Consider the following 9,450-nt stretch of genomic DNA (forward strand, 5'->3'; position numbering starts at 1 on the left):
GTGTGACAATATCCAGATGCATCTTCTCCGTAGTCCCCATGTAGGTAGTAAAAGTGGATTTTCATTCCCCCTTGATTCTTCTTCAGGCTGAAACAAATCTCAAATTTTCCTGTGCATTAAGCACTCTCATCCCTTAACTGTCCTGATGGCCCTCCACTCCATTTACTCCAGTTTTTCAACATCTCCCTTGCACAAAGAAGCCCAGATGGGGCCTCACAAGGGTGAAGTCACTTCTCTTGACCTGCCTGTTACCTCTCCGCTCATGCAGCCCAGTGTGCAGGTATCCAGCTCTCCACACTGCACACTTCCACAGCTCATTAAATGAGTTAGATTAACTTGTTTCCCTCTGGTCCACGTGAGTGGTGTAATTTACCTGCATTTGGGCTAAAAAAGAGGCTGGAGGGTCTGTTACACAATTTACTCCAAAAAAGAAAAGTATGTTTATGTGTTACATTCACTCTGCCTCTGTTCAGGAGAGGTTTATGAAACAGAAAGGTTCCATCTGAGCCTTGGCAGGACGAGGAAATCGTATGTGTTCATATCTCAAGCAGAGAAAAGCACTGAGAAGCATTTTGGACAGTGTGCCAGAGACCTAAAATACGCAAATTTGCCAATGTAAATCCTACTAACTATTCTGCTAAACATTTGCTTTAAAACCCTCCGTATATGTTGGCTGCCAATTATACTGCATTCCTTTAGTGAATATAGAATTAAGGCACTTTATCTCTGAAGTAAGTAAAACTTGCAATTGTGTTCCATTTAAGTAATTTGGCTGCCTCATTCTCTTGGCTTGCTGTGCTTTGGTACCCACTCCCTGGCAGAGCCCACTCTGTGCAGCATTTCTGAGTCTGCTGCCCCCTTCTAAAGACCTACAAGACATGTCCCTGTGGTGTGCTGGAACAAGAGCTGTCAATGGATGCAGACACCAACACATGCTTGAGAAACAGTAGTGAAGAAATGAGCAAGAGGCACGCCATATTTTGTCAGTGGGAATGTTATGAAACAGCCACAAGAAAATTCAACCATATTTTTCCAATTTATGAAAGAGCAGATAGGGTCTTATTTTGGAGCATGAAAATGTAATATATCCCAGTCTCTCTTTCCCCACTACCCCTTTCAAATAGTAGTCTGCACTGTCATCAAATTAAATTAACAGTTAAGTTGAGCTGATTTCCAACCAGGACATTACAAGGATTTAACCTTCTTATATACACATATACCTACAAAAGGAATTGTGGTGATGAGATTGAGAGCAAAATATTACCCAGAAACCTTTTAAGACTGAAGACATGGGAAAGTGAAAAGGGATTGATTATGGTTTAACAAGGATAAATATGAGATATGAGCAATCAAAATAACAATATTTGAGAAGTGATAGCAGATGTGTCAATCCACATTCTTTAGCTTCAAATTCTCCCCTTTCACATAATTGTTAGCTGGCCCCAGAGCCTCACAGCACTGTATAAAGAAACAACTGCACATCTTCTAAAAACAGAAGATGGTGAGATCTCTTAAACAGCTTGCCCAAAGACCCTATTGTGCCAAAATTTTTATGGGTTTATTCAATAAATTAAAAGGAATACCTCCTATGGGAAGCAAAAGACATAACAGAACTGAAAACATTTCCTGTAGGAGGAGTATTTTTAATTTTTTATGGAGAGAGGCAGATGAAAACTGAACAGAGTACAGCCAACTGGTTTCTCACCACATTAGCCTCAGTAGGGTGCTACTCAACTGAAATTACCCTTCAGAGAAAAAACAAAAAAGTGCTCAGAAACCATCCTGCCATATTACAAAAGTGGCAGAAAACAAAGGGATAAAGTAAATAAAACCTGAAAATAGAAATGGAAAATCTGTATTAGTCTTCCTCTTGCAAAATTTAATTACAGACGCTCAGTGGAGGTACAGCTCCATCACTGAAAATCAAGTCCACGCCAACTCCAAGGCAATGCAAAAGTAATCTTAATTGCACTAAAAAATGTAAAATTAAATCTTTCCTTTGTTAGCAAGGTCTGTAACTTACTTTGTACTTTGCTGAAAACCAGTGTGTCCCATTATGAGAAAAATACTTGGCCAATTAAATAGCAGACAACAGCTACAGTAAAGTGGCTTTTATTTGTTTGGGGGTTTTTTTCTGTATGAATTTCAGGTGATGAAAGCAACAAGACACAGTATCTTCATTTTTAATGTTTGGCAGGGAGGAAGAAGGAAGATACGCATAACAAGGAGTATTAGAAATGGATAAAAGACAAGCCCCACTGAAAAGGTCCAAGTGCATGGAACAGGAACTCAGAACTTAACAGGTGAGAAAGAGAAAAGCAAGTTCCCAGCAGCCATGAGAAGACTGGCTGCTCATGCATCCTCGCTAAGTGCAGTGCTCAAAAGTCTTTTTCTGACCTTACACACTCAAGAGTCCTCATGGGTAAATACTGTAAGTCAGAAGGTCTTTCCTTTGAGAGGATACAGAAGAGATGAAGTAGGAAGATCCAGGAAAGACAGTTTTGGTTTCCTAACTGGGGATGCTGATGCAAGCTGTTCCCATGGCCAGGACTGTGAGGATGATGACCCAGGGATGACAGCTTTAGGGTGTGAAACTGATGCTTGGTTTTGTGAGCCACAGACACAGTACCTAACCTCTTTAGGTCCAAAAACACAAACATGTGCTACCCAACATCTGGTTCCAGTACAACAATGTGGCAAGCATAAGGCACTGGAAGCTCATCAAATCCTTCAAAAACACTCTCAACTCTCCCAGGGATTTAATAATTCTTAGCTGACAACCAGAGTGGAAAAAACATGTAACTTGAAATAGCCAGTCTGTACACATCTAGGAAAAACTAAAATTCAACCAGAAAGCCTCCACAGACATGGAGCCTTCCACAGACACGGAGCCTTCCACAGACACGTATTATTGTTACAGGATAAGAACAGATTTAAAAAATATATGAATTATTTTGAACAGGCACAGCTTAAAAATTTATACACAATAATTGACACAAAATTTTTAAAGTGAGGCAAAGAAAGTAAATTCCTAGGATTGAATGGTAGCTAAAGGCTTTGCTTCCTTCCTTCCTGATACTCACCAGCCAAAAGGAAGGCACACATTTGAGTACTCTGAGGTCAGAAAGCTCAGTACCTTCCAAAGCTGGCCAATGAGTTGTAATGTCAAATAAAGTCTGAACCTTGCCCTGGACCTCCTTACTCCTCCCCTTCCAGTTTCCACAAACTGAATGGAAAATTTCACCCCTTCTCCCACAATCCAGACACCTGGTGCAGTTAGTAATCAGTGGAACCCAGGAGGTTCAGAAGTTATATTTTAAAATGTTAGATTAATTCTGGTGATGCTTATACTCTCAAATACTGTGCCACATAGCCAGAGAATCAAATATGAGCAGTGTTATATCATGTTTAAGGAGATTATGACAGGAGTGGCACTATAATTTTGATTTTTAATACCTTTTTTACATTAAGATTCCAGCTTTACAACTCTGACACTGGTGCGCTGAAGTTGCATAGTGATGCACTACTATGCCATCAGGACTGTTCAGCCCTACTTGCTCAGAGCTCCCTGCTGCTTTCAATTATGATATTTCCATCTGGATGGAAAAAAAAAATCCACCAAACAGGTTTAATACCTGTACAGCCTTAATACTTACACAGCCAGAACACTGCAGAAGAGACTACTGAAATGTTCTTCACCTGCAAGCTGTCATAGCTGCAATTCCTGTCATTCAATAGAATCTGAAAAACTAAATGCGCTTCAACTCCACTAAGAACTCAATACAGCAGTCTGGGTTGTTAAATTTTAGAGGTTACTCAAAATTACTTTTCAGTCTCATTTCTATTATTTTCACAAGTTCCTTTCCCATTACTTAAGCAATGCATACTTGAAAAATTCTGTCTGTCCTAGCCATCAACCCCCACATTTTCATCCAATGTCTTCAGACGTAATTTAGTTGAGAATGGGAAGTCCATTTGCCAAAATCGGAAATACTGAATATATTTAGTTACTTTTAATTGCATTCCTGTCATGAAAGACCCACAACATTCCTGCCCACCAAATTTTGTAATTATAGAACTCTTACAGCATTGAATGGAACGGACTCAGGCTGAGACTAATCTGTGTGTCCAGTGGTTTGGAATGTCTTAGGGAAGAAAATAAAGCAGAACAGTTCACTGGTAAATGCCAGCACATACAGTTTTTACTTAAAAAAAAAATCTCCCAAAGTTCTAACACATCTCATCAAAAAGCCCCCTCAACAGAAAAAAATGCAAGTTATCCATTTAAACATGCTAGACCCCCATTTTGCTTCCAGGACAGTTAACCAGAGCTCTGCAAGGGATTATGTTCCAACATTTCTTCTATCCATACAGCAAAAATCTCCAGGTTAGGTACCAAGGTGTTTAAGGGTAACAGACACTGTGCTCACAACTGATGTCCTCCTGAACCTCCAGACACAGCTAGAGGCTGCTTCCTCTTCTTCTGTCACTGGCTGCCTAAGAGAAGGGAGGACCCCCACTTGCTACAAAGAATGAGAGAATCTACACTGCATTTCCAATTAATTTAAAGTCTTAAATTATCAAGCCAGTGAATTCCAATGCACCTGTCAGCTGAAACATGTGCTGTGAATGTTCGCTATTTCTGATGGCCACGCTATAAAATAATTCAATTAAACTAATGTTGTCCTGGTCGTGCAGATTGGCTTCTCCAACATCCTTGCAGCTCATCACAGCTTGGCCAGCCAGCAGCACAGGAGACACCTGGACAACTCCTAGCTTCTCCTACAAAACCTGGTGAGGAACCAGGGCAACCATCCCTCCCATGCCATGGAAAACTCCTCCTGTAGTGCTCAACAGAAAACTGAGCGAGCAAGTGGATTGCAGGGCAAGTCAGGAGGAGGAGGAGGTGAGGAAGGGCTGAGCCATCCACCAGCCCAATTTCATTGAGAAGCAAATTGCAAATTAAGGATGCTGCCCTCTGCCTCCCAGGGGCCAAGCATGCAGATGGAAAGGCTGCAGATGTTATGCTACCATTACTTTAAAATCAGCTCTCCCCTAAAAAAAGCATATTAGCTGGAGATGGTAATATTTAATTAGTAACACACAGACTATGACAGCAAAATAATCAAGACATTTAAGTATGTAGATTTGGTTTCTCATAACAAATAGATTACTCAGATACATTCCCATGATTTGCTGTATTTTTTATCCACTTGCTGTGGCTTTCCATTACCATCTTTAAGACAGAAAAATAAGCAGAAGAATTAACACAACTTGAGACTTCACACAGATCTATTAATCCCGAGCTATTCTGGACACAGCAAATGTATTTCAGTCAGTCAGAGTAAACACTTGCATCCCCAACTTGTACAGGTCTACTCAGACATTAGCACAGATGTATGATGAATTTTGGTAGAATCAAGGCATTAAGGTATTTCTAGATATTTCTACCATCTTGTCCATGATATTTAGCTTACTTAGAAACTCACTTGAGCATATGAGACACTTAATGAAAGCACAATAGACTTAATTTTCAAGTGAAAGTGAATTTTCTTTAAGGAAAATGGCACAAAAGGACAGCTAAGTTTAGATGGGAATTGAGGATGAATGTTTTTCCCCCCTTATTAAAAGTCCCCCTTGGCTTTGTCCTGACAAAACCACTGAAAATGTTGTTGTTGATTTCCAGACCCAGGAACAGGTTGGTTTTTTTTATTTATTTAAGTTGCTTATATACATAAACAGAAAATAGAAAGGTGAAAGAATGCTTGTTAGAGAAGTAAAGCTCTGCCAAAAATAATCTCTATAGTTGTAAAAATGTTCTTGTAAAGAAAAAAATATGTCAATAAAGAACTGCCAGGTCACTGGGCAGTGAGAGACACATCTGTCAGATGATGCTTCACATTCAAAAATCTGTGGACCTAAGAATACCGGGCTAACACATTTAGGTGTGACCTGCTGCTGAAACTGGAAATCCCCTGAGCATTCAGGCATTCCATTAAAAAATATTTATGAAAGGTGGCATTAACTCAGCAGTAGCCTTTCTCTCCCTAGGCCAGTAGACAGGCTTGTCATATAAAATGCAGAAGTCAAAGAATTCCAATGAAAAAAGGTAAAATAAGCAATCCATTTTATTCTCGTGGCCTCATAACAAATCTAGTATAGACACTGTGGCCTCATATACAAAAGTCCCAGATCAGTGGGGCATGCCTGCTTTAAAACCTGACTCGAGTGCCCCTAGTCCTGCGGCTCCAAGGTACCAGCTGTCCCAGGGCAGGACTCATCCAGCTCAGGCTGCAAACCCCACCTTCAACACGTCCCTCTGGATGCCACTACAGTGATCCAGCTCGGGACAGGGGCAGGAGGACCGACCCAGAAGTTATAATTTTGAAGGGGTTCTGAAGAGGAAACTTCCATGGCATTTTTACTTCTCTTTACAGATTCAGGTAGCAGGGGAGAAAATAATTCCCACGTATATCTCCTAGTGCGTAACCCTGTTCCTTCCACAGTGGCTCTAGGGCAATACTTCCTAAAAAGGACAATTATACAGAAGGTGTTAGAATGAAAGTAAAGAAAATTTATTTTCCAATGAACATTTATTTTATTCCCAACTAACGGGATGGGAATTTTTAAGTTTTTGACCCAAACTTTCAATGCTCATTTTCATTAGGCAGTCAGCTGTCCAGTTGTCTTTTACAGTCGAGTAAAATCATTACTGTGATGTATTTTATTTTCCTAAGTTGAATAGAAATGGAACTACAGATTTCCTACTGAGAATACAATAATTTGAATAATGGAACCCTTTAAATGTATAACATTGTAAACAGTTACTTCCTTTTCACCAAATAAAATGTGGGTTTTTTCACCTCCTCAAGCACACTTGCCTTGCTGCAGCCAGGATGAAGCTGCAGAGACAGAAAAAATCCTTTGCTTCCTAAAAAAAACCTTTTCAAATAAACATTAAATAAGAAGAAAACAAATAAGTCTCTTATTAATAATGCTATTTTATGAGACCAGACTGAATGATCATTAGGATGCATCCCTAAAATAAGAGGGGGAATGAGATGAAAATTATTTATCTGCAGTTTCTTCTAAAATACAGATTAATGTAATTTGTACATGTCTTTGCTAAACTACTAAGTTCATATTTGTATAAAGTCTTGTAAATAGCAACTCTGAAACTAGCGAGTATCAGGTTAAATGACACTGACATAAAATGCTACCAATTCACAACGACAACACTGATTGGCACACCCTGCTCCTGACATCACAGCCTCACCACCGTGACTGCTGGGACAATGACATCCCTCCCAAAAAAAGGACTGACTATTTAAAAATGCTAGACACACACCAAAGGAGGAAAGAACCCAGTACTTTGCAATATGTAGTCTGAAGATCTGCTGTGATGTGTGTTTGGACGACACATAGATCTGAAAAAAATTCCCCAAGTGTCCACCACCTTCGCACACACTCAGTGAAAAAAAGACCTGCTTAGATTTACATATCAGAAACTATGCTGTGAGTCTTGGACTCAGTCAGGAAACTCTGCACAGGAAACCTTATGTATCTTATACTTTTGATAGACCTTATAAAATCCTAAGTGGATAAGCTGCAAATCTTATCTTTAAATAGTGTGATCACCTATTATCAGTGTCCACTGATACTACAAATCCCACATAGTTCTTTGACATCATGAATTTTTACTATCTTCAAACTCAAGCATCAAGACAAAATACTGCTAAGAGTAACTTCTGATTCCAAGACTTTGTAATAATCCATTTTTTAAAACCACTAAAATTCTTCACCACTACTTTCAACATTAGCCAGCATCAAGCCTGAAGTTGCCACCCACATGTTGACACTCCATCCCACCTGGCAGACATTAACAACTTTTATACTCCAAGCAAATATGGGAGTTCAGGGTAAGATGTAGCCTTTGCCAATGAAAAATACATTTTATAATATTGTGCTATCATGGTGCCTGGTTTGGCTTTGGATCTGATATTACTGTGTAAGGTAGCCCTTTTACAAGGACTTCCAGATCCCGCATGTTTTATCAATGCATCTAATAATCATCACCAACTATTTATAATAGGTTCTTCAGAAATGGAAATGGAAATAGAAATGGAAATGCTCCTTTCTGATCCCAGTTCTCCAGAATGCACTACTAAACAGTTAAGCCTGAAACCTCATCACCATGAACTGGATGGATAATTTCTTAAAACAAAAAAAAAAATTCATCTTCTTCTGCTACAAAGGGCTCAGCATAACTAACTCGATGAGCAATGGGTACCAGGAAACAATGCCACATTTTTTTAAAATATTCATCCGCATGGTATGGTATCTGCAGCCCAACATCGACGACATGCAAGTTAAATGAACAAATATTTGCATAGCGAAGTTGGATTTGTCTTGGAATACAATTACTCCTCATGTGGTTCTGACACATGCGTTGTCAAATAAATCACAGCTCACTGGGTGTGCACAGTAAAACTAATTTGTCTATCTTGTTAGTAGCCATCACATACTTCAGTTTAAGAGGTGTGAAACTGGGAGGTGAAGGTTTCACAGGCCTGGAACGACTATACATGGAACCCGTCGAGGGAACCTCAAACATCCGACCCTCCAGCGCCGCAGATGCCACCTCCCGGCACCGACACCGCGGCGGGGCGGACACGCGGGTCCCGCCGAGCCGCGCACCCAGCGCCGGGCGGGCGCTGCCGAGCCCAGGGGCAGCCCCGCCGGGACCGGGACGGGGGCGAGGGCGGCGCGGAGGGTGCCCGTCCCTCGGGGCGGGCGTGCCTACCTCGGATTTCCACACGACGTAGGCGGCGGGGCGAGGCTCGGGCGACGAGGGCTGCCCCTTCCTCTGCTGCAGCCAGCGCCGGGGCGAGGAGAAGATGCTGTTGGCGGGGCTGGCGGTGCCGCTCAGCGCCAGGGCCGAGGGGGTGCGCGCCAGGAAGGGCAGCTCGCAGCCGGGGCTCCGCTTCCCGCGGAGGCTCTCCTCGTCAAAGAGAGCGCTGCCCGGCGGCGACCGCTCCAGTGGGGTGCAGGGGGTGGAGAAGGAGGCGCCGTGAGGCGGCGGGGCGCCCCGAGGACCGCGGCGCTCCCCCGGGGGGCTCCCGCCGGCCCGCGCCCGCGGCGCCCGCCCCGCGCCCTCGCCGTCCTCCCGGCCGCCGCCGATGATGGCGGGGTCGAGGCTGCGCGTCTGGCGGAGCCTCCGCTTGGAGAGGCTCTTGGCGGCGGCGGGGGCGGCGGCGGCCGGGGAGGAGCAGGAGAAGACGCTGCTCAGCAGGCTCTGCGCCGACATCGCGGCGGCGCTGCCCCGGGCACGGCGGGGCGGCCGGGGGTCCTGCCTGGGCTCTCGCTGCCTTTGCTTCCAGCCCCCGCCACGGCGGCGCGGAGCGGCTCTCGGGGCGTCCCCCGCGGCCGGGCTCAGCCCCCGGCAGCGCG

At 43.1% G+C, this 9,450-nt stretch overlaps 1 protein-coding gene across 1 annotated transcript in view; it reads right to left on the bottom strand.

The window, feature by feature from the left end:
* Positions 1-8,917, bottom strand: part of ARHGAP6 (Rho GTPase activating protein 6) — a 319,193-nt gene extending 310,276 nt beyond the window's left edge. The window contains exon 1 of the mRNA XM_033052158.2: positions 8,804-8,917. The gene's annotated coding sequence lies outside the window, so the exon portion shown is untranslated. The remainder of the gene's footprint in view (positions 1-8,803) is intronic.
* Positions 8,918-9,450: the final 533 nt, after the last annotated feature.

The sequence above is a fragment of the Catharus ustulatus genome, chromosome 2, assembly GCF_009819885.2.
Source record: "Catharus ustulatus isolate bCatUst1 chromosome 2, bCatUst1.pri.v2, whole genome shotgun sequence".
Taxonomy (NCBI): Eukaryota; Metazoa; Chordata; class Aves; order Passeriformes; family Turdidae; genus Catharus; species Catharus ustulatus.